This window comes from Equus asinus, chromosome 17 (genome assembly GCF_041296235.1).
Source record: "Equus asinus isolate D_3611 breed Donkey chromosome 17, EquAss-T2T_v2, whole genome shotgun sequence".
NCBI lineage: Eukaryota > Metazoa > Chordata > Mammalia > Perissodactyla > Equidae > Equus > Equus asinus.
Genome location: NC_091806.1, coordinates 3754798 through 3780071, shown reverse-complemented (window position 1 = coordinate 3780071; position 25274 = coordinate 3754798). Strand labels below are relative to the sequence as shown.

Here is a 25274-nt window from a genome sequence, read left to right as displayed (position 1 = left end):
TACAGGGCAATGATCTTTGAGGACCCATGTGGGAGCATGTATATAGGTGTGTGTTAAGCAGTGTGAGTGGGTTTGGTGGGCAGGAGCCCAGGGCTTTCCTATCCTAGGACCTGATGTCCCACAGGGGAACAGGGACACTCAGTCCTGTCCCCTTGTGCGTTCTCAGTGGCCACACATCGCCTTCTACCAAGCAGCCACGGCTTTGAAGGACTGCACCATCTCCATATGTTCACTCCATAACCATACTGAAAGGTCCATGTGCGTCCGCGCGTCTCTGTTTTTGTAGAACAGAGACCTAAAAGCAGACATGCTGCCACACAATGGATATACTCATTTCAGGGTTTGGCTGCTATTTCTGAGATCTACGCCTGCTTCATCGAGTTTGAGTCTTTGTTAATTCTCCCCAAATCCCCCCAAGACATAGCTGTATAGTTTGTAATTGTGAGTCCTTCTAGTTGGGGCATGTGGGACACGGAGTCAACATGGCGTAATGAGCGGTGCAACGTCCATGCCGAGAATCCAAACCCTGGGCCACAGAGCGGACGGCAGGAACTTAAACCCACGGCCATGGGACCAGCTCCCACGTTTGAGGCTTGTTTGGGAAAGCAGGGACTCCAGAGACATTGGAGGTGGCACCTGAAGGAGGAGGCTGACAAGACAGGAGTCAGGCCATCAGGGTCTCTGGGAGTGGCCCATGGAGCCGAGAAGGGCCGGCCCAACACCCTCCCTCAGGTATCACCCCCCTACAGCATCTTCTGCCCCGAGTCCTGGAACATTCTTCTGCCAAGCCGCTTCCCACGAACACACCCCCGGCCCAGGGCCCCTCAGCCAGCCCAGCACACATCCTCCACGATTCAGCTTCTAGGTAGGGCAGCCAGGCCCTGCTTCCCAGCCAAAGGAGACTGCAGGCCAGGCCACTCCTTTCTGCACCAATCTCCCCCCGTCTTGGTCCCTTTCTCAGGAAGAGACCTCTATGGGCAGGTGAGGGACACATCGACGTGCCCTTGAACATGTCCATCCAGATAAAGCTTTAGTTGCATCACCAACGACACTAGACCTTGTGTGAGCAAAGGAGACCTTTAGGAAGCAGAGCAGGGGCTGCTGGAGCTGCGGGCTGGGGAGAGCCTCGGTCAGGGCCTTTAGCCCTGGGCAGAGCCCGAGAAACACCCCTCAGCCTCCACCACCAGCAACGCCCTGTCCCCCCGCCGCCACCGCCCACCTTGGGGCCCCTGACATTCAGTATGTGCAAGGGAGGGGACTCTGCTTCCTGCTAAACAGTCCAAAGGAAGGGAAGGGGGCAGCCCTCACCTCCTTCAAAGTCAGCTTATGCGGGGTCCACTTCCTCGGAGGCTGTGGGGCAGGTCATGGGCGGCAATCTCTCTCTTCTCTGACACAGGATGGAGCCCCCCAGTCAGAGACCATAGGTCGTCACAGAAACAGGGCCTTGCCTGGAGGGAGGGAGAGGAGCTCCCCTGGACAGGGAACAAGCAAGGCTGGAGAGAAGGGGGACCATGCAGAAGGGCTGCCATGGGCTGGGGCAGTGCCACAGCGGTTTCACTACACACACACACACACACAGTTTTTACCCTCTGAGGTAATGGAAGTGTTACCTACCTTTATTACAGAAATGAGTCCCAGTATTGATGTATCCTAAAGTATCACATTGTGCTCCACAAGCTTAGACAATGTTATGTGTCCATTAAATCTCAATTGAGCTGGAACAATTTCTTAGAAAGGAGAAAAAGGCCACTTACAGAATGACAGAAGATATTTGCAAGTCACATTTCTGCTGAGGGGTGAACATCTAGAATATGTGAGAAACTCATACAACCCAAAACCCGAAGAAATAAATTTACCTCACTGAAAAATGGGCAAAGCAACTTGAACAGAGGATTCTCCAAAGAAGACAGGTCAGTGGCCAAAGTCTAGGAAAAGATGTTGAACATCCATCACCCACCATAAACAAGTGCAAATCAAAACGAGATGTCACGTCACACCTGTTACCACGGCTCTCATCACACACTCACGCAAAAGATAGTGTTGGCGAGCATGTGAAGACATTGGAACCCTGGTGTATCCTGTCGTGCTAAAGGTAACATTGTGCAGCTGCTATAGGAAACTCTATGGAGATTCCCCAAAAGGATTCAACCTGGAAATCACATACACTCCACTAATTCCATTCTTAGGTATATATCCTCCAAATTCCAAACAGGAACCTGAAGGGACACAGGCACTCCCATGTTCTTGGCAGTGTCATTCACAAGAGCCAAGCTGTAGAAACGACCTAAGTGTCTGTCCACGGATGAAGGGGTACAGAAACTGGGGCATACACTTACAAGGTGTAGCCGCCCCTGACCTAGGAAGGGTTAATACTCACCGGAAAAGGCTTGCCAACAAACTGTGACCCGGAGGTGAGAAGGCCAGTTAGCCAATGACGGGTAAGACCTCCAGGGGGAGGCAACCCAAGCCAGGCACCGGTCGCCCGAGGACACAGACGGAGACACGATATCAGGAGCAGGAGGGGCCGTTGCCTAGGAGGACTTGCGTGCTCCGAGATAAAATATAGGAGCACAGCAATAACATGATAATATCAAAACAGAGGCCGAGGGAGGGCTCCTTGAGAAATCACTAAGAATTCTTGGCATTCGCTAATTACATTGTTCAGAACACCTGTGTATGTTTAACAGATGTAAGCTATGCATACATTGAAACACTGGTTATAATAAACTCAGAGTGGCCATCAGCCCTCTCCGCATCTATCCGGATGTGTACATTGGATTGCAACACCGACACAGGGCAATATTATTTTGCCTTTGTAAAGAAGGAAATTCTGCCATAGGACACGACGTGGATGAATCCAGATGACATTATGTTAATGGAAGAAGACAGTGACAGAGGGACAAAGAATGCATGGTTCCACTCCTGAGGGCTATCTAAAACAATCAAACTCACAGAGGCAGAGACTACGACGGTGCTTGTCAGGGAGTGGCGGAGGAGAAAACGGTGAGCCGCGTTTCCACGGCTCATACAGTACACAAAGTGTTTGGAGGGAATCCTTTCATGACACGAACAACAGAACATTTTATAAAGCAGAAAGCTGCCTAACACTGTTGCCCTGCCCTGGCCCTGGTCCTGCCCTCCACTCTCCTCATATTTGTATACTCAACATATTTATACTTGAATCCAAATTTACAGAGTTATTCGAAAGACAGGATCACCCTAAAAGGGCAGTCACTTTGCACTGAACATGAATAATTCTCCCTGCCCTTTCCAATGTTTGAGGGGATGATTTCAATGGCTGCCTAGTGTTCCTTATCACGTATCGTACATAACTAGCTGTTTCCATTGTCCCTGTCATCATCTTCCTCTATCAAACATCTCTGGATGGTGTCTGGAAGTGGAGTTCAATTGATAGCAGCTCTAGACAGCTTCCAAATCTAGAATGCTTCACGGAGCTTCCAGAGCACTTTCACTTTCTCCTTTCCACGTCGAGTGGCAGGCATTGACACCAGAACTCGTTTCCGTCTCTACACTGGGAGCTTCTCCCAGGGAAAGATGCCGCTCCGTCACTTCTGCCTCCAACTCTTGGCACAGTGCCGACATATGGGAAAACCTCAACAGAGATACAAGGCACAAAATAAATCTAAACAAGAGACTCATTGTTGCAAAGAACTTCAACTGTCCATCAAAATCCACCCTCCACTTCTTGGGGCATGCTGTTGGATGCCGTGGTCCAGCCTCCGTGGTGACCGATGACCACTTCTTTGCCGAGGGAAGAGAAAAGGAACTGACAAGTGCCGTTCCGGACCCGGCTGACAACATCCTCCTGGGTGACTTTCCTTCTGTTCTTTCCAATTATGCTGATGGATGCAGATGAGGATCATGTCCGAGGGAGGGAGAAGGCACACGATGGAAGAAAGATGGGTTCCTGAAGGCCGTTTGAAAGATTGTGGTCCCTCCATTCAGAACACCCACCCCGCACTGGTATCTGGGAAAATAGATAGTGCTATGCTCCTGTAATTTGGGCTGTGTTTCGATAACTCATCACATGCCATCAAAAGTCTCAGTCACAGGGCTAACTTTAGTCGTGATCCACCTAGCACATTCCAAATGATGGAAGTCTATTTGGCTCTAAGGACAGAGCCGGTCAGTGGTGGGATGGATATTCATTCCACACCTGTGGCCCGAGCATGCAATAGTGCTAGTGCTGAAAAGACCCGACAAGCTCGTGCCCCACAGATAAAATCTGGAAGGGTAGCTGGACAAAACCACGAAATGAAAACCACAGGAATGAAAGGAGCAGACGCCACCAGGAAAACAAGCCCATGCTGCTGTGGAGGGCCGGGTCCAGACGGAGAGGGGCCTGGATGGCTGCCACGAGGTGACGTTCATATTTGCAGCAGCATGACAAGGAGCCAGCCCTGCCTCAATCCAGGGCTCCGTCGCCTGTAGGAACGCCCAGCAGTGCACACTCTTGGAGGCACAAGTGAGGTTGGCCAGAGAGGAGGTTAGAGAGGAGGGCAGCGTGGCTAGAAGGAGCTTGGCAGCAGAGTCAGGGAGGGAGGAGAGCGGAGGGCAAGACCAGGGCCAGGGGCAGGGCAACAGCGTTAGGCAGCTCTCGTTATTGCTGTGTGACAACCTTTCCCCATCTTTACGGGCTTAACCAACGAACGTTGATTATGTCACAGTGGCACTGGACCAGGAATCCAGCAGCGCTCAGCTGGGAGCCTCTGCCAGATGCTCTCAGGGAGTCAGGCTGTGCTCTGAACTGAGGCAGGATCTGCTTCCCTCCCCCTCTGAGCGCACTCTGGGTCCTGGAGGGACCCCTTGCGACTGGAGGCCTGAGTGCCCCTCTGTCGGTGGGTCTCCTTCAGGGCCAGGCCTCAGCAGCCTCTCTAGAGCACAACCCAGAACACACAGGCCTGTTCCCCAGAGTGAGGGATCAGAGAGAGAGAGAGAACAGCTGAGAGTGAGCAGGAGGAGAGCCCTGGACTGTTTGGGTCCCAGTCTCAGAACTGGCTTCGCATCACTCTGCCCTGTTCCACGGAGTAGAAGGGAATCACGAACTTCAGGCCACACTCAAGGGGAGTGGATTCCAGCAGCATGTGTAGACCGAGCAGAGGGGATCACAGGAGGCCATTGAGGGAGAAGGAGAAGACCTCACAGGCTCAATGCCCTGGACAGAATCACAGTCTAGTTCAAGGTGGAGCCAGGTGTGAACCCAGCTCTGTAGCCTCAAGGATGGGGCCCTGGCTGCTCCCAGGCTTCCTCAGGGGGCTCTGAAAAGGTGGTGCTGCTCTAACTGCAGTCAAAAATGGGGAGGGCAGGGGGCTGAGACTGAGAAGTCGGCAGCCTGGTCGTGCATTTGGCAAGTTTCTGCCTGAGGATGAGCCCAGGGCAGGCGAACACTTGAGTGTTCCCCATCCATGTCACGCCTAGGGTGGAGGGAGCAGGGGCCACCTTTGCTGAGCTCATGCTTATGCACTTCTGAACTCAATCCCACACTGGAGAATTGGGAAACTGAGGCCCATAAACAGGTAAGCACTGGCCCATGGCACATGACAGACAAGAGTCCAAGCAGAAGGAAGTATTCTGATATTCTAGGGCAAGACTCGAACCCTTCCAATAGGCTTTGCGGTGGACAACAGAAACCGTCAGTTCTCGGGAAGCTCTTGCCCATCCCTTCCTCTGCGGAAGCTGTTTCCTCCTGGGAATCCAGGACGTGAGCCATGACACACACGTACACACAGAGACCTTAGATGGAAGGGCGGACTATGGGGTGGGCTCAGAAGAGAGGCAGACACAGGGGAGGTGAGGAGAGGAAGAAAAAAGGCGTTAGAGGCGTTCCCTACATGGGACACCGCTCCTCCAATTTCACAGGTATTTTCCCACTCGGGCCTGACGGCATCTCCAAGAACTATGGGCTAGGATAATCCCCCCCACGCAGACTGGAGGCAGAAAGGCCCCGCGAGGCACCATGGCTTCTCCAGGATGAGGAACAGGGAAGAAGGAGCACTTGTGTCTGCGTCTGTCTCAAAGCTGGGACCCTGGCTGCACCCAGACCTTCTCGGAGGCCTGTGGAGACAGGTGGTTTGGGGATCCTGGGGACACATATGATACTGCATGGAAAAGGGGGGGAGCAGTGCCCCGCCCAGAGGACTGCTTGCATGGGTGGTATCCGAGGAGGGGGCTCAGATCACCGTGGTTTCCAGGCAATGATGTAACCTCTTTCACAACAATGCCCACAGTGCAGGGGCCTCCTGTAAAGAGGCACCCAGATCCTCACACTCAGCTCACTTGGCTGGACACAGCTGCTACGGAAAGATGTTTTCCTGCTGTATCCTGCCTCACAGCGTCTATGGTCCCCAGACGACCCGGAGCCAAAACCTTTTTACTCGTTTTAAAGGGTGGCTCACCTCTCATACTCCACACCTATGGCCGTTTGCCAGGAGGTCATCAAAGGTAACACGAGGGGGCCTACATCGGGCTATCCAGCTCAGGCCACTTCTGTGAGCCCCCACTGAACGGCCCCCACCCTCTCCCTTCCGTGGGGGGGATCCTGACTTGGCGGGAACTGCTGGGTGTACAGCTGATCACCTGGTGCTGCCGCCATCTTCACATCCCAGGACAGGGCTGGCACCATAGAAAGGGGATTCCCAAGTTGCCTCTTAACTGGGCCAAGTTTCCTTCAATTCTTTTTCTGATGGGAGTAACCTTCGTTTATAGCATTACGTAGTTTCAGGCTTTCAGCATTATATTGCGATTTCTGTGTAGATGACATCGTGTTCACCACATAACGACTAATGACAATCCATCACCACACACATTTGCCTAATCACCCCTTTTCACCCTCTTCCCTCCCCACTTCCCCTCTGGAACCCCCAATCCAATGCCTATCTCCTGTGATTCTTTGCTGCCGTCATCCCTGATTTATGAGAGTAGTCACAAGGCTATTGGACTTTCTCCCTCTGAATTATTTCACTTAGCATAATACCAAGGGAATCGCCTGTGTGGGCCACAAAGATCCCTCTGTTGAGGCATGGTTGCCGTTGCCACAGGTGACCAGGGAGGCAAGGCTGTGCCCCGGGCCGACTGGTTGTTGGACTCAACTGCCTGTGGCTGTGATGGTCCTTTCAGTCACTTTATCGGCATGGGGCACCCCAGCACAGTTGCCTGCCAGGTCTACTGGCTCATTCCTGTTGCAGATTTTCTGCTGAGTGAGTTGGCGCCCATCGTGGCTGGCTCCTAGTCTCAGGTGCAGGGGCTAGCTGCAGGCTTCAGGCCTGCAAGGCTGTTGTCAGAATTCTCAGGGTTGCAGCTGTTTGGGGCTGGCCCCAGGCATGGAAGCACGCAATATTTTCAGGCTTTGGAAGGTGGGGCCTATGCCCTATGTGGCTGTTGTAGAAGCTGCTTATTGCAGTAATGCTCCCCCACCCAGCTCAGATCCCACAATCCATCAGGAAAGGCTGCACACCTTAAGGGAGCTCCCAACTGGCCCTGAAGCATCACGGCTCGAAGATGGCTTTGTTCCTCTCCAGAGAGGAACTCTGCCTCTTCCAGCTCAGTCAGCACCATCCCGTTTGGCGAGGGTGCTTTCATCCAGCTTTCAGTTCTTTATGAGCCGTAATTGTGCCAAGAGCAGCCGTAAATTCATTGCATCCATGGGTGGAGAGGAGTTCAGCGTCCACCAAGAACAACATCTTGACAGCTTCCTGGGCAAATGTTAAGCCAAGGCCCTCAGGCTGTCACCTGATTACCTCCTTGATGGAGATCTGTGCAGATGGTGGGGGCCGTGTGTCGGGAGTGGAGAGAGTCACCGAGTGTCAGAGCCCCCAAAGTGACTCAGCCAGTGCTCTGAGGCTTCCTGCCTGACTGCCGGGCACTGTCTTTACAGATCGCTCCTGAGGAGGTCGGAAAGGACAAGACAGATCCGTCCTTCCTTTCCGTGATTCTACAGGAAGGGATGATGCGGCACCCGGCCGACACAAGCCAGCGCTGGGCCTGGGTGAGTGCACGTGCTCAGCACACCCAGCACCCAGGGCCCCAGGACACCAAAGACAACCTCAGGTCCTACAAGGCCCTGGTACCACTCCTGCTCCAGAAGGAATCTGTCTCCCCATCTCTGCCCCCAACCTGCCCGCACTGCCCAGCTCCTGTCTTGGCCACATTCAAAGTCACTGTCACCATAACTCTACGAATCCCAGCAAAGAGACTTTTCTCCCATTTCACCTCATGCTTGGTCAAGGGGATCGTTGCATTTTTCTATACATTTTCCTCTTTCACCCCATCCCCAAGTGTCCATGATGACCTCACAATCCTTCCACACTTTCTTCACGTCTCACACTGCCTCATGATGGATAAGGATGCTTTTCCCCAAAAGGATGTGGGGCTCATTGGGACATGTGTGTTGCTCTTTTGCCCTCCTGAGGAACATGTGCCCATGGCCCCTCCAGATCAGGGGCCGGGGCCTCACTGAGATGCACAACATTTTGGATGGCAGACCGTGGACGAGACTGATTCAGCCCTTCACTGCTGTGGGACCTCCTGTTGTCTTTTCATCAGTGCTGCACTGAACGTCCTGCCTGTCCTCCTGTCCCAATGCATCCCCCCGCAGGGAAAGCCCCCGTCTTCTCCTCTCTGCAATGGGCTCTTTAGTCAGAAACCCCAGGGCTGACGCTCTTAACACACACAGGTGCTGTCAATTCTCCGGTAACACCTTGATCTGCTACTGATACTGATACTAACACGTTCGTTCATTCCCCCATCTGATTCTACCTGTAAGACCAGAAGTTTTTCCTACTCTGGGAACTCCTGTCCCACCCCTTGCCAGAAGTCACTGGGGGCTTGAGGCATTGCTCTGACGGCCAGCCCCAACCCTCCTGGTGCCCACAGTGCTGCCTCCTAAGCTGCGCCTCTCCTCTGTACCACCCCAGGCTCTCGACGCATCCACAGTGGTCAAGAGTCCGTTTCCCAGGCTGTGGATGGTTCACGACACTGCGCTCAATAGTCTCGTGGATCACCTTGTGCCCGCTTTCCTGCTGGGCGACACCACTTTTATCCGCAGCTTCCTCTTGACGTACATAGCTGTGGCCTCCACACAACAAGTGCTGGATGAGTTCTTTAACAGGTGAGTGCCCTTCTCCTCCAGGACTCTGGGGCTCCAGCTACCTGCACGCTGGGAGTCTTGGGGAGGTCTGCGCACCTCTCTGAGCCTCGGTTTGCTCCCTTGAATACTGGCGAGAAGACGGGAACAACCACCACGGGCTATTGTAGCGACTCAATGAGCTCCTGCCTGAACGGCCCTTTCGAGAAGCTGAGCCCTATGAAAGGTCAGCTGGATCGGCCCTCCAGGGCTCCATGCTAGACAGGAGTCAGACAGTCACATAAGACTCCTCAGGCAGCTGCCGTCCAGTACAGTCAATGTGATGCCCTCCTGTCTCCTCTAGTTACAGATTCATCCTCTCTTGTAGAGTGGACGACGCGCCCACCCGCCTATGGAAAAAGTGAGTGGGCACTGGATCAAGTGGGAGGGCCTCTCCTCTCCACACTGTAAGGGGAGTGTAGGGCCTATGATCGAGCGGCTGGCAGGACCCTCCATCCCAACGTCTTCTGATTCCTCCGGGACGGCAGAGTTCTGAGGGCTTCTCAAATTAGAGAAGAAAACTGTCCAGGAGAGCTCTGGAGGGGGCTGTGGGTGCTGTGGGAGTCCAAGGCAGAGTGGAGTAAGCCACTACAGCACCCAGATGCACCCCTCCCCATCCCAGTCCCACCTCCACTCCCCATCGTGGGACACAGAACTGGAGGTGTCTGAGCATCCTGCTCACTCATCTGGTAGAACCTCCACGGTTCTCTGCTCCTCTGCTGCCCAGTGGCCCACTCAGTGCTCAGGGACCAAATGACACCCTCCGTGTCAGCCACTAGCAGGAGGGGAAGGTCACCCACGTGGGGCACCTGGTGAATCAGGCAGCACACAGGCACAGGACCTAAAGTCTGAGGTATGTGGAGGGCAGTGGAAAGCACAGGCAGGAGACAAAGACCGTTGTTCCTGGATCAGTCAGATATTCACTGCACCCTACTGTGTGCCAGTGCGTGCAAGAACAGGGCAGACTGCACCACGCCCTTCCGTCCTGGACTGGCATTCCAGTGGGATGTGCCAGGAGACACTCGAGGACTGTGTCAGGCTTCCCTGAGGAAAAGGAGGGGCCAGCACTCCAGGGACCGAGTGCTCTCACTTCCCAAGGTGTTTTCCCAGCCTCTCCTTGGAGACGTGGCCTGTTCTGCCAAGCTGGCCAGGTAGCAGGCGCACGGAAAGTGGGACTGGCCCCTGGACGGGCAGCAGCAGGAGGCACAGGAGCCCAGACCCCCACGACGTACCCTGGGAGGGCAGTATGGAAGGAGAGGCCGGTTCTCTGACTCCGCTGCCCACCTGTCTCTCCTCAGGGCCTTGGCCTTCATTCTTGGCACGTGGATGGAATCCTATCCCCAGGACTTTTTCCAGCCCCCAGACTTTCCCAGCTTGAGGAGGGTATTGGCCTTCCTTGCATTCAGCATGCCAGGCTCGCAGGTGGAGCATCAAGCTCGCCTTCTGCTTTCACAGTCGCTGCACTCTGAGCCCAGCGAGGCAGAGAGTCAGGGTGAGCAGGACTTGGGCTGTGTGACACGGGCGTGTGTGGAGGCAATGTGGCCGGGCCACTCAGCACAGAGCCTTCAGAGGCTGGGGTTAGGCTGAGAGCCATGAGCTGGAGCAGATCACAATTCCCACGGACTCCAGGCATGCCAGAGCTTCTGGAGGGCGGTTCATGTACTGAGTCTCCCTGATTGGTGAGACATTTCCCTTGCTTGGGAGGAACATGGAAAGACAGTCACGTTTGGTTTCTCTGTGTGCTTTTGTACGTGTGTGTGTGTGTGTGAGGCATCGTTACTTTGGGTTTTTCTTTATTTTTTTTCACCATTCCCTTTTTTTAATTCTTGGTTGCGTTGACAGTACTTTATAAACTTCCTCAAAGTTCAGGTGTACGGTGTTATATATTTCAATTTCTGTGTAGATTACAGCAGGTCCCCCACCCAAAGACTAATTGCAATCCATCACCACACACATGTGCCTAGTCATGGGGATGTGATTTTCTCTTCTTGGATCTGCAGCACCTGCTCCTGAGAAAGATCCCAAGCCAGCTGAATATCGACCCCCTGCTCCAACTCTAGTGCCCACCGCACCTCAGAGCCACAGACTCAGACAGTCCAGCACTGGAGCCGCCTCGAGCCTCAGCCCGGATGGCACTTCAAGCGATGGAAAGACCGTTAACGTCCTCCCAGCGACGAGCCTCAGCCCCTGGAATGCCGCACCACGGCCGATTTCTGCCCCTCCCCATTTACCTCCTGTTCAATAAAGTTGTTTTTGTCTTGCACATACTTAACGCTTTCCTTTAGTATCTCTTGAGATGTTCACTTCAACAGGATGTCATTCCTTTATCCTTTCAAAATGTCCATTTCGAATGACGTCACCAAGATGGTGGAGTGAGTAGTCGTCTCTGTCTCTCTCCCTTCGAATCTACAACTAATTGGACATTCATCGGTTAACAAAGGACATCCATATAACATCTCAGGATGCCTGAGAGTCCCGTGCTGCTATGCATCGGAAGGCGGATGGACTTCCCCCCAGGAGGAGGTGGAGATAGGTGAAATCTCTCCGACCCCCAAGCCCCGACCACCGGACAGCCTAGTGCCTGCAAGTGGCTTTCTTCCAGCGGACGCACCCATAGCATCTCCACGCACCAAGGGCAGGAGTGTGTGCACACCAGCGTAGCGACGGTGGAAACAGGTGACTACAGCCCTACCTAAGCCCCTTGCGATTACACCTAAGCACAGGGGCAAACCCCAGGGTCTCGCACCAGCGGCAGGGAAAGCCTCTACTCACCATTAGCAGAGAGGCGCCGCCCATCATTCAAACCGCCCGGAAGGTCCTGAAGAGGAGGATGCCAGGCAGTGCAGCAGCCAGCCAGCTGCCACTGGACTCACGGACTCCGGCTGTCCCCCAGACAGGTTATAGGCTCCCAGAGATCCTGTGGGAAAAGATTGGGGTTGGGTGGAGTTCCAGCGGCCCGGCTCCGTGGCCCAGGGGGGATCTCCAGGCTCCTGCACTGGCGGCAGGGAAAGCCTCTACTCACCATTAGTGGAGAGGCACCGCCCAGCATTCAGAACGCTGGGAGGGTCCCAGAAAGGAGAATCCCAGGCAGGGAAGCAGCCAGCCAGCCACCACTGGACTCACGCACTCCGGCTGTCCCCCAGACAGGGCATGGGCTCCCAGAGATCCTGTAGAAGAGGACTGGGGTTGGGTGGAGTTCCAGTGGCTCAGCTTCATGGCCCAGGGGGAGACTCTACAGTCCCACAGCAGCCTCAGGAAAAGCCTCTGCACACCACTAGTAGAGAGGCCCCACCCAGCAATCACAAGGCTGGAAGGCCCTAGGACAAAAGTAGCATAGCTAGGTGAGCTAACCACAGACTGCAGAAGATACCCATAGCTCTGCTGTGACCTATAGTGGACAAGTGAGATTTTGTGGGCTCCGACAGTGACAGAGCTGCGAAGATAGGTGATCCTGCTCCCGACCTCTTGGAAAGCCCTTAACACTGCTGCAGACCCTAAGGAGGGAGCACATCTAGGTGGTCTGCAACAGTAGGCACTAGCAGCCTGAAGCCCTCTTGTGATTGCCCCCACACCTGATGAGGGACCCTACAGGGCCACTGCGACTACAAGGAGGGGCGCACGTCCAGTTAGCAACAGCTGACAGGGTTCCTGGTCGGTGCAGTCTAAACAGCTGCTCCCCTACACACACCAGTAGAAACAAGTGGAAGCAGTAACTAAACTCTCTCTCTATGTGGAGGCACAAATCTATGCCATCTAGCAGTAAGAAAAAATATATTAAATCTCCAGAACAGAAGGAAAATGACAGGAAACAATCACAAAGACAATGAAATCTATAACCTAAATCACGATGACTTCAAAACAGCCATTATTCAAAAACTCAACGAGTTAAAAGAGAATACAGATAGACAACTCAACGAGTTCAGGAGCTATGTCACAAAAGAGCTTGATGCTATAAAGAAGAACCAATCAGAAATACTGGAGATGAAGAACGCAATGGAGGAGATTAAGAAAAATGTGGACTCTCTGAACCGTAGGGTTGATACTATGGAGGACAGAATTAGCAATTTGGAGGAGAGGAATACAGAAATGCTGCAGGCAGAGGAGGAGAGAGAACTAGGACTAAAAAGAAATGAAGAAACCCTCCAAGAATTATCCAACTTAATCAGGAGATGCAACATAAGGATTATAGGTATACCAGAGGGAGAAGAAAAGGAGAAGCGGGCAGAAAGCCCACTCAAAGAAATAATGGCTGAGAACTTTCCAAACCTTGGGAGAGAGATGGAACTTCGTGTGACAGAAGCCAACAGATCTCCAAACTTTATCAATGTAAGAAGACCAACCCCAAGGCATATAGTAGTGAAGCTAGCAAAAGTCAACGACAAAGAGAAAATACTAAGGGCAGCCAGGTAGAAGAAAATAACCTACAAAAGAAAACCCATAAGGCTATCAGCAGATTTCTCAGGAGCTACCTTCCAGGCTAGAAGAGAGCAGACTGATATATTCAAAACTCTGAAGGATAAAAACCTGCAGCCAAGAATACTCTACCCAGTGAAAATAGCCTTCAAATACGATGGAGAAATAAAATCTTTCCCAGATAAACAAAAGTTAAGGGAATTCATTGTCCCAAGACCTCCTCTTCAAGAAATGCTCAGGAAGACCCTCATACCCGAAAAATCAAAAAAAGGAAAGGGGTTACAAAACCAAGAGCAAAGGAGATAAGTAGAAGGACAATAACAAAAAGTAGCAGCTCTCCATCAGAACAGGTTAGCAAATGTGAAATAAAACATTAAAGATAAAAGGAAGGGAAACACCAAGAATAAACATAATCCTGTCGTTTTAACCACAAACTCACAACACAAGAAGGAAGAGGAAAAAATCTGACGACAACAACCTAGAAGGGGAAGAGAAAAGGGATGGGATGTTTTAATTCAAGGAAATAAGAGGCTATCAGAAAATGGACTATCTCATCTATGAGATGTTTTAGACAAGCCACCTGGTAACCACTAAACAAATAACAAGAATAAAGACACAAATTACAAATAAGAAGAATGCCAATACAGAAATTTACATACCTGAATGAGTAATCTAAACATCATGGGACGAGAAACAAAGAGAACAGGAAAACAAGTGATAAAGTGGCAGCGATAGGCCCTCCCATTTCCATAATCACTCTAAATGTAAATGGATTGAACTCTCCAATCAAAAGACACAGAGTGGCAGGATGGATCAAAGAACAAGACCCAACAATAGCCTGCCTCCAGGAAACACACCTCAGCCCCAAAGACAAACACAGACTCAGAGTGAAGGGATGGAAGACGATACTCCAAGCTAAGAATGAACAAAAGAAAGCAGGTGTCGCTATATCAGACAAAGTAGAATTCAAAGCAAAACAGATAAAGAAAGACAAAGACGGGCAGTATATGATCATAAAAGGGACACTACACCAAGATGACATAACACATAAATATATATGCATCCGACACAGGAGCACGAGTTTGTAAAGCAACTCTTAACAAAACTAAAAGGAGACATCAACAACAATACAATAATAGTAGGGGACCTCAACACCCCATTAACATCAATGGATAGATCAACCAGACAGAAAATCAACATGGACATTATAGAATTAAATGAAAAATTAGACCGGATGGACTTAATAGATATATATAGAGAGAACACTTCATCCAAAACTAGCAGGTTACACATTCTTCTCAAGTGCGCAGGGAACATTCTCAAGGATAGACCATATCTTGGGAAACAAAGCAACCATCAATACATTCAGAGGGTTGAAATAATATCGAGCATAGTTTCTGATCATAATGCTATGAAACTAGAAATCAACTACAAGAATAAATCTGGGAAAGGGGCAAAAATGTGGAGACTAAACAACATGCTACTGAACGAAAAATGGATTATTGAAGAAACTGAAGAAATCAAATGTTATCTGGAGACAAATCAAAATGAAAACATGCCATACCAACTCATTTGGGACGCAGCAAAAGCAGTCCTAAGAGGGAAATTCATCGCAATACAGGCTCACCTCAATAAACAAGAAAAATCTCACATAAGCAACCTCAAACGACACCTAACAGAATTAGAAAAAGAAGAACAAACAAAGCCCGAAGTCAGTAGAAGGAGGTAAATAATGAAAATTAGAGCAGAAATAAACAACATTGAAACAAAAAAGACAGGAGGAAGGATCAATGAAACAAAGAGTTGGTTCTTTGACAAAATTAACAAAATCGACAAACCCTTAGCCAGACTCACTAAGAAAAAAAGAGAGAAGTCTCAAATAAAGAAAATTAGAAAGGAGAGAGGAGAAATCACAACAGATACCAAAGAAATACAAGGGATGATAAGAGAATACTATGAAAAACTATATGCCAACAAATTGAACAGCCTAGAAGAAATGGATAAATTCCTCGAGTCTTACAACCTCTGCAAACTGAATCAGGAAGAAATAGAGAATCAGAATAGACCAATCACAAGTAAGTAAATAGAAACGGTAATCCAAAACCTCCCCAAAAATAAGAGTCCAGGACCAGACGGCTTCTCTGGAGAATTCTACCAAACAGACAAAGAAGATTTAATACCTATCCTTCTCAAACTATTCCAGAAAATTGAGGAAGATGAAGCACTCCCTAACACATTCTATGAAGCCAACATCACTCTGATCCCCAAACCTGACAAAGACAACACAAAGAAGGAAAACTACAGGCCGATATCACTGATGAACAGAGACGCAAAAATCCTCAACAAAATTCTGGCAAACCGAATACAGCAATACATCAAAAAGATTATACACCATGATCAAGTGGGGTTTATACCAGGGACACAGGGATGCTTCAACGTCCTCGAGTCAATCATCGTGATACTCTACGTTAACAAAATGAGAAAGAGAAACCACATGATCATCTCAATAGATGCAGAGAAGGCATTTGACTAGATCCAACATCCATTCATGATAAAAACCCTCATTAAAATGGGTATAGAAGGAAACTACCTCAACATAATAAAGGCCATCTATGACAAACCCACAGCCAACATCATACTTAAGGGACAAAAACTGAAAGCCATCCCTCTGAGAGCAGGAACGAGACAAGGGTGCCCACTTTCACCACTCTTTTTCAACATAGTACTGGCGGTGTTGGCCACAGCAATTCGGCAGAAAAAAGAAATAAAAGGAATCCAAATAGGCAATGAAGAAGTAAAATTCTCGCTGTTTGCAGACGATGTGATCGTATATATAGAAAACCCCAAAGAATCCATAGGAAAACTATTAGAAACAATCAACAGCTACAGCAAAGTTGCAGGGTATAAAATCAGCATACATAAATCAGTAGCATTTCTATATGCTAACAATGAACTAACAGAAAAAGAACTCAAGAACTCAATCCCATTCACAATCGCAACAAAAAGAATAAAATACCTTGGCATAAATTTAACCAAGGAAATGAAAGATCTATACAACGAAAACTACAAGACTTTCTTGAACGAAATTGATGATGACATCAAGAGATGCAAAGACATTCCATGCACATGGATTGGAAGAATAAATAGTTAGAATGTCCATATTACCTAAAGCAATCTACAGATTCAACGCTATCCCAATCAGAATCCCAATGACATTCTTTACAGAAATTGAACAAAGAATCCTAAAATTCATATGGGGCAACAAAAGACCCCGAATTGCTAAAGCAATCCTGAGTAAGAAGATCAAAGCCAGAGGCATCACAATCCCTGACTTTAAAGCATACCACAAAGCTACAGTAATCAAAACAGCATGGTACTGCTACAAAAACAGGTGCACAGAACAATGGAACAGAATTGAAAGCCCAGAAATGAAACCACACATCTATGGACAGCTAATCTTCGACAAAGTTGCTGAGGGCCTACAACGGAGAAAAGAAAGTCTCTTCAACAAACGGTGCTGGGAAAACTGGAAAGCCACATGTAAAAGAATGAAAATTGACCATTCTTTTTCACCATTCACCAAAATAAACTCAAAATGGGTCAAAGACCTAAAGTTTAGGCCTGAAACAATAAGACTGCTAGAAGAGAATATAGGCAGTACACTCTTTGACATCAGTTTCAAAAGAATCTTTTCGGACACCATAACTCCTCAGACGAGGGAAACAATAGAAAGAATAAACAATGGGACTTCATCAGACTAAAGAGCTTCTTCAAGGCAAGGGAAAACAGGACTGAAACAAAAAAACAGCCCACTAATTAGGAAAAAATATTTACAAGTTACTTATCCGACAAAGGGTTAATCTCCATAATATATAAAGAACTCACACAGCTCAACAACAAAAAATCAAACAACCCCATCAAAAAATGGGCAGGGGACATGAACAGACATTTCTCCAAAGAAGATATACGGATGGCCAATAGACACATGAAAAGATCCTCATCATCACTAATCATCAGGGAAATGCAAATCAAAACTACACTAAGATATCACCTTACACCAGTTGGAATGGCAAAAATATCCAAAACCAAGAGTGACAAATGGTGGAGAGGTTGTGGAGAAAAAGCAACCCTCATACACTGTTGGTGGGAATGCAAACTGGTGCAGCCACTACGGAAAACAGTATGGAGATTTCCCAAAAACTTAAAAATAGAAATACCTTATGACCCAGCCATCCCACTACTGGGTATCTATCCAAAGAACCTGAAATCAGCAATCCCAAAAGTCCCATGCACCCCTATGTTCATCACAGCATTATTTGCAATAGCCAAGTCATGGAACCAACCTAAGTGCCCAGCAACTGACGATTGGATAAAGACAATACGGTATGTATATGCAATGGAATACTACTCAGCCATAAAAAGGACAAAAATCGTCCCATTCACAACAACATGGATGGGCCTTGAGGGTATTATGTTAAGTGAAATAAGCCAGACAGAGAAAGATGAGCTCTGTATGACCTTACTCATAGGTGGAAGTTAACATATAGACAAGGAGAACTGATCGGTGGTTACCAGGGGAAAGGGGGGGTGGGGGGAGGGCACAAAGGGTGAAGTGGTGTACCTACAACGTGACTAAAAATAATGTACAACTGAAATTTCACAAGGTTGTGAACTATCCTAACCTTAATAAAAAAAACAAACGTCCATTTCCCTGACCAGGAGGACGCTCACAGTGTTGCCCGACCGTCATCCTGACCTCATTCAAGAACACTGTTGTGTAAGCGGAGGCCTCTCCCTGTTCTCCTCTCAGTCCTCCTCCCTCCCACCCCGTCCCTGGGGCCCGCTGAGCTTTCTGACTCTATGGACTTACCTCTGCTGGGCTGTTCAGCTGAGCGGACGCATCCAAGACGTGGCCTTTTGTGTCTGGCTACGTAATATCAGAGGAGTATGATTAATCACATTTTAAATTAAAAATACAGTTTTTATTAGGGAGAAAAATCCCTGCTCCATCAAAGCTTATGTATGAAAAATGAAGCTCCCATATTGAATATTCTCTTTATCTAGGGATGGGCACCACATTTAAAGTGGGAAACGAGAGCTGGAAACCAAGAGGGGAATGTGTGGGACCGGGAGACACCTTTCACATCGTTTTCCTTCCTGGATGGGCCACGGTTGAGTTTATGCAATGTGCAAATTACAGAACATGTTTACTGCATATTACACGCTTTGATTGGTTACAACTATCTTAAGGAATAAAATACCTTACCTACGTTTCTCAGGATTTGGATTGATGATTTCTTTTTCATTTTGTAAAATAATGTTTTAAGGTGAGTAAGGAAAGAGGGTCCACTCCCCTGACTGGGACATAATTGCCCACAACAAGTGCCATCCATCTTTTCAATCTTTGCTCTACAGGGCAATGATCTTTGAGGACCCATGTGGGAGCATGTATATAGGTGTGTGTTAAGCAGTGTGAGTGGGTTTGGTGGGCAGGAGCCCAGGGCTTTCCTATCCTAGGACCTGATGTCCCACAGGGGAACAGGGACACTCAGTCCTGTCCCCTTGTGCGTTCTCAGTGGCCACACATCGCCTTCTACCAAGCAGCCACGGCTTTGAAGGACTGCACCATCTCCATATGTTCACTCCATAACCATACTGAAAGGTCCATGTGCGTCCGCGCGTCTCTGTTTTTGTAGAACAGAGACCTAAAAGCAGACATGCTGCCACACAATGGATATACTCATTTCAGGGTTTGGCTGCTATTTCTGAGATCTACGCCTGCTTCATCGAGTTTGAGTCTTTGTTAATTCTCCCCAAATCCCCCCAAGACATAGCTGTATAGTTTGTAATTGTGAGTCCTTCTAGTTGGGGCATGTGGGACACGGAGTCAACATGGCGTAATGAGCGGTGCAACGTCCATGCCCAGAATCCAAACCCTGGGCCACAGAGCGGACGGCAGGAACTTAAACCCACGGCCATGGGACCAGCTCCCACGTTTGAGGCTTGTTTGGGAAAGCAGGGACTCCAGAGACATTGGAGGTGGCACCTGAAGGAGGAGGCTGACAAGACAGGAGTCAGGCCATCAGGGTCTCTGGGAGTGGCCCATGGAGCCGAGAAGGGCCGGCCCAACACCCTCCCTCAGGTATCACCCCCCTACAGCATCTTCTGCCCCGAGTCCTGGAACATTCTTCTGCCAAGCCGCTTCCCACGAACACACCCCCGGCCCAGGGCCCCTCAGCCAGCCCAGCACACATCCTCCACGATTCAGCTTCTAGGTAGGGCAGCCAGGCCCTGCTTCCCAGCCAAAGGAGACTGCAGGCCAGGCCACTCCTTTCTGCACCAATCTCCCCCCGTCTTGGTCCCTTTCTCAGGAAGAGACCTCTATGGGCAGGTGAGGGACACATCGACGTGCCCTTGAACATGTCCATCCAGATAAAGCTTTAGTTGCATCACCAACAACACTAGACCTTGTGTGAGCAAAGGAGACCTTTAGGAAGCAGAGCAGGGGCTGCTGGAGCTGCGGGCTGGGGAGAGCCTCGGTCAGGGCCTTTAGCCCTGGGCAGAGCCCGAGAAACACCCCTCAGCCTCCACCACCAGCAACGCCCTGTCCCCCGGCCGCCACCGCCCACCTTGGGGCCCCTGACATTCAGTATGTGCAAGGGAGGGGACTCTGCTTCCTGCTAAACAGTCCAAAGGAAGGGAAGGGGGCAGCCCTCACCTCCTTCAAAGTCAGCTTATGCGGGGTCCACTTCCTCGGAGGCTGTGGGGCAGGTCATGGGCGGCAATCTCTCTCTTCTCTGACACAGGATGGAGCCCCCCAGTCAGAGACCATAGGTCGTCACAGAAACAGGGCCTTGCCTGGAGGGAGGGAGAGGAGCTCCCCTGGACAGGGAACAAGCAAGGCTGGAGAGAAGGGGGACCATGCAGAAGGGCTGCCATGGGCTGGGGCAGTGCCACAGCGGTTTCACTACACACACACACACACACACACACACACACAGTTTTTACCCTCTGAGGTAATGGAAGTGTTACCTACCTTTATTACAGAAATGAGTCCCAGTATTGATGTATCCTAAAGTATCACATTGTGCTCCACAAGCTTAGACAATGTTATGTGTCCATTAAATCTCAATTGAGCTGGAACAATTTCTTAGAAAGGAGAAAAAGGCCACTTACAGAATGACAGAAGATATTTGCAAGTCACATTTCTGCTGAGGGGTGAACATCTAGAATATGTGAGAAACTCATACAACCCAAAACCCGAAGAAATAAATTTACCTCACTGAAAAATGGGCAAAGCAACTTGAACAGAGGATTCTCCAAAGAAGACAGGTCAGTGGCCAAAGTCTAGGAAAAGATGTTGAACATCCATCACCCACCATAAACAAGTGCAAATCAAAACGAGATGTCACGTCACACCTGTTACCACGGCTCTCATCACACACTCACGCAAAAGATAGTGTTGGCGAGCATGTGAAGACATTGGAACCCTGGTGTATCCTGTCGTGCTAAAGGTAACATTGTGCAGCTGCTATAGGAAACTCTATGGAGATTCCCCAAAAGGATTCAACCTGGAAATCACATACACTCCACTAATTCCATTCTTAGGTATATATCCTCCAAATTCCAAACAGGAACCTGAAGGGACACAGGCACTCCCATGTTCTTGGCAGTGTCATTCACAAGAGCCAAGCTGTAGAAACGACCTAAGTGTCTGTCCACGGATGAAGGGGTACAGAAACTGGGGCATACACTTACAAGGTGTAGCCGCCCCTGACCTAGGAAGGGTTAATACTCACCGGAAAAGGCTTGCCAACAAACTGTGACCCGGAGGTGAGAAGGCCAGTTAGCCAATGACGGGTAAGACCTCCAGGGGGAGGCAACCCAAGCCAGGCACCGGTCGCCCGGGGGCACAGATGGAGACACGATATCAGGAGCAGGAGGGGCCGTTGCCTGGGAGGCCTTGCATGCTCCGAGATAAAAATATACAAGCACAGCAATAACATGATAATATCAAAACAGACGCCGAGGGAGGGCTCCTTGAGAAATCACTAAGAATTCTTGGCATTCGCTAATTACATTGTTCAGAACACCTGTGTATGTTTAACAGATGTAAGCTATGCATACATTGAAACACTGGTTATAATAAACTCAGAGTGGCCATCAGCCCTCTCCGCATCTATCCGGATGTGTACATTGGATTGCAACACCGACACAGGGCAATATTATTTTGCCTTTGTAAAGAAGGAAATTCTGCCATAGGACACGACGTGGATGAATCCAGATGACATTATGTTAATGGAAGAAGACAGTGACAGAGGGACAAAGAATGCATGGTTCCACTCCTGAGGGCTATCTAAAACAATCAAACTCACAGAGGCAGAGACTACGACGGTGCTTGTCAGGGAGTGGCGGAGGAGAAAACGGTGAGCCGCGTTTCCACGGCTCATACAGTACACAAAGTGTATGGAGGGAATCCTTTCATGACACGAACAACAGAACATTTTATAAAGCAGAAAGCTGCCTAACACTGTTGCCCTGCCCTGGCCCTGGTCCTGCCCTCCACTCTCCTCATATTTGTATACTCAACATATTTATACTTGAATCCAAATTTACAGAGTTATTCGAAAGACAGGATCACCCTAACTGGGCAGTCACTTTGCACTGAACATGAATAATTCTCCCTGCCCTTTCCAATGTTTGAGGGGATGATTTCAATGGCTGCCTAGTGTTCCTTATCACGTATCGTACATAACTAGCTGTTTCCATTGTCCCTGTCATCATCTTCCTCTATCAAACATCTCTGGATGGTGTCTGGAAGTGGAGTTCAATTGATAGCAGCTCTAGACAGCTTCCAAATCTAGAATGCTTCACGGAGCTTCCAGAGCACTTTCACTTTCTCCTTTCCACGTCGAGTGGCAGGCATTGACACCAGAACTCGTTTCCGTCTCTACACTGGGAGCTTCTCCCAGGGAAAGATGCCGCTCCGTCACTTCTGCCTCCAACTCTTGGCACAGTGCCGACATATGGGAAAACCTCAACAGAGATACAAGGCACAAAATAAATCTAAACAAGAGACTCATTGTTGCAGAGAACTTCAACTGTCCATCAAAATCCACCCTCCACTTCTTGGGGCATGCTGTTGGATGCCGTGGTCCAGCCTCCGTGGTGGCCGATGACCACTTCTTTGCTGAAGGAAGAGAAAAGGAACTGGCAAGTGCCGTTCCGGACCCGGCTGACAACATCCTCCTGGGTGACTTTCCTTCTGTTCTTTCCAATTATGCTGATGGATGCAGACGAGGATCATGTCCGAGGGAGGGAGAAGGCACACGATGGAAGAACGATGGGTTCCTGAGGGCCATTTGAAAGATTGTGGTCCCTCCATTCTGAACACCCACCCTGCACTGGTATCTGGGAAAATAGATAGTGCTATGCTCCTGTAATTTGGGCTGTGTTTCGATAACTCATCACATGCCACCAAAAGTCTCAGTCACAGGGCTAACTTTAGTCATGATCCACCTAGCACATTCCAAATGATGGAAGTCTATTTGGCTCTAAGGACAGAGCCGGTCAGTGGTGGGATGGATCTTCATTCCACACCTGTGCCCCGAGCACGCAATAGTGCTAGTGCTGAAAAGACCCGACAAGCTCGTGCCCCCCAGATAAAGATCTGGAAGGGTAGCTGGACAAAGCCACGAAATGAAAACCACAGGAATGAAAGGAGCAGACGCCACCAGGAAAACAAGCCCATGCTGCTGTGGAGCGCCGGGTCCAGACGGAGAGGGGCCTGGAAGGGCTGCCACGAGGTGACATTCATATTTGCAGCAGCATGACAAGGAGCCAGCCCTGTCTCAATCCAGGGCTCCGTCGCCTGTAGGAACGCCCAGCAGTGCACACTCTTGGAGGCACAAGTGAGGTTGGCCAGAGAGGAGGTTAGAGAGGAGGGCAGAGTCGCTAGAAGGAGCTTGGCAGCAGAGTCAGGGAGGGAGGAGAGCGGAGGGCAAGACCAGGGCCAGGGGCAGGGCAACAGCATTAGGCAGCTATCGTTATTGCTGTGTGACCTTTCCCCATCTTTACGGGCTTAACCAACGAACGTTGATTATGTCACAGTAGCACTGGACCAGGAATCCAGCAGCGCTCAGCTGGGAGCCTCTGCCAGATGCTCTCAGGGAGTCAGGCTGTGCTCTGAACTGAGGCAGGATCTGCTTCCCTCCCCCTCTGAGTGCACTCTGGGTCCTGCAGGGACCCCTTGCGACTGGAGGCCTGAGTGCCCCTCTGTCGGTGGGTCTCCTTCAGGGCCAGGCCTCAGCAGCCTCTCTAGAGCACAACCCAGAACACACAGGCCTGTTCCCCAGAGTGAGGGATCAGAGAGAGAGAGAGAACAGCTGAGAGTGAGCAGGAGGAGAGCCCTGAACTGTTTGGGACCCAGTCTCCGAACTGGCTTCGCATCACTCTGCCCTGTTCCACGGAGTAGAAGGGAATCACGAACTTCAGGCCACACTCAAGGGGAGTGGATTCCAGCAGCATGTGTAGACCGAGCAGAGGGGATCACAGGAGGCCATTGAGGGAGAAGGAGAAGACCTCACAGGCTCAATGCCCTGGACAGAATCACAGTCCAGCTCAAGGTGGAGCCAGGTGTGAACCCAGCTCTGTAGCCTCAAGGATGGGGCCCTGGCTGCTCCCAGGCTTCCTCAGGGGGCTCTGAAAAGGTGGTGCTGCTCTAACTGCAGTCAAAAATGGGGAGGGCAGGGGGCTGAGACTGAGAAGTCGGCAGCCTGGTCGTGCATTTGGCAAGTTTCTGCCTGAGGATGAGCCCAGGGCAGGCGAACACTTGAGTGTTCCCCATCCATGTCACGCCTAGGGTGGAGGGAGCAGGGGCCACCTTTGCTGAGCTCATGCTTATGCACTTCTGAACTCAATCCCACACTGGAGAATTGGGAAACTGAGGCCCATAAACAGGTAAGCACTGGCCCATGGCACATGACAGACAAGAGTCCAAGCAGAAGGAAGTATTCTGATATTCTAGGGCAAGACTCGAACCCTTCCAATAGGCTTTGCGGTGGACAACAGAAACCGTCAGTTCTCGGGAAGCTCTTGCCCATCCCTTCCTCTGCGGAAGCTGTTTCCTCCTGGGAATCCAGGACGTGAGCCATGACACACACGTACACACAGAGACCTTAGATGGAAGGGCGGACTATGGGGTGGGCTCAGAAGAGAGGCAGACACAGGGGAGGTGAGGAGAGGAAGAAAAAAGGCGTTAGAGGCGTTCCCTACATGGGACACCGCTCCTCCAATTTCACAGGTATTTTCCCACTCGGGCCTGACGGCATCTCCAAGAACTATGGGCTAGGATAATCCCCCCCACGCAGACTGGAGGCAGAAAGGCCCCGCGAGGCACCATGGCTTCTCCAGGATGAGGAACAGGGAAGAAGGAGCACTTGTGTCTGCGTCTGTCTCAAAGCTGGGACCCTGGCTGCACCCAGACCTTCTCGGAGGCCTGTGGAGACAGGTGGTTTGGGGATCCTGGGGACACATATGATACTGCATGGAAAAGGGGGCGAGCAGTGCCCCGCCCAGAGGACTGCTTGCATGGGTGGTATCCGAGGAGGGGGCTCAGATCACCGTGGTTTCCAGGCAATGATGTAACCTCTTTCACAACAATGCCCACAGTGCAGGGGCCTCCTGTAAAGAGGCACCCAGATCCTCACACTCAGCTCAC

The 25274-nt window shown here is 50.2% G+C and overlaps 1 long non-coding RNA gene across 35 annotated transcripts in view; it reads right to left on the bottom strand.

Annotated features, from left to right (window-relative positions):
• The window catches only part of LOC123277849 (uncharacterized), a 190856-nt gene that overhangs the window by 88098 nt on the left and 77484 nt on the right, over window positions 1-25274 (bottom strand). For 28 of the 35 annotated variants that reach the window (XR_011495020.1, XR_011495030.1, XR_011495014.1 and 25 more), the window contains 10 exons: window positions 20834-20902; window positions 20592-20704; window positions 20274-20437; window positions 18426-18482; window positions 12165-12309; window positions 11915-12059; window positions 11411-11554; window positions 1857-1925; window positions 1615-1727; window positions 1309-1472 (listed from right to left, as the gene is read on the bottom strand). This is a non-coding gene — a long non-coding RNA (uncharacterized lncRNA). Of the gene's footprint in view, window positions 1-1308; window positions 1494-1614; window positions 1728-1856; window positions 1926-11373; window positions 11555-11914; window positions 12060-12164; window positions 12310-18425; window positions 18483-20273; window positions 20459-20591; window positions 20705-20833; window positions 20903-25274 lie in introns of all 35 variants that reach the window. The other 7 variants (XR_011495016.1, XR_011495034.1, XR_011495013.1 and 4 more) reach the window with 7 other exon arrangements.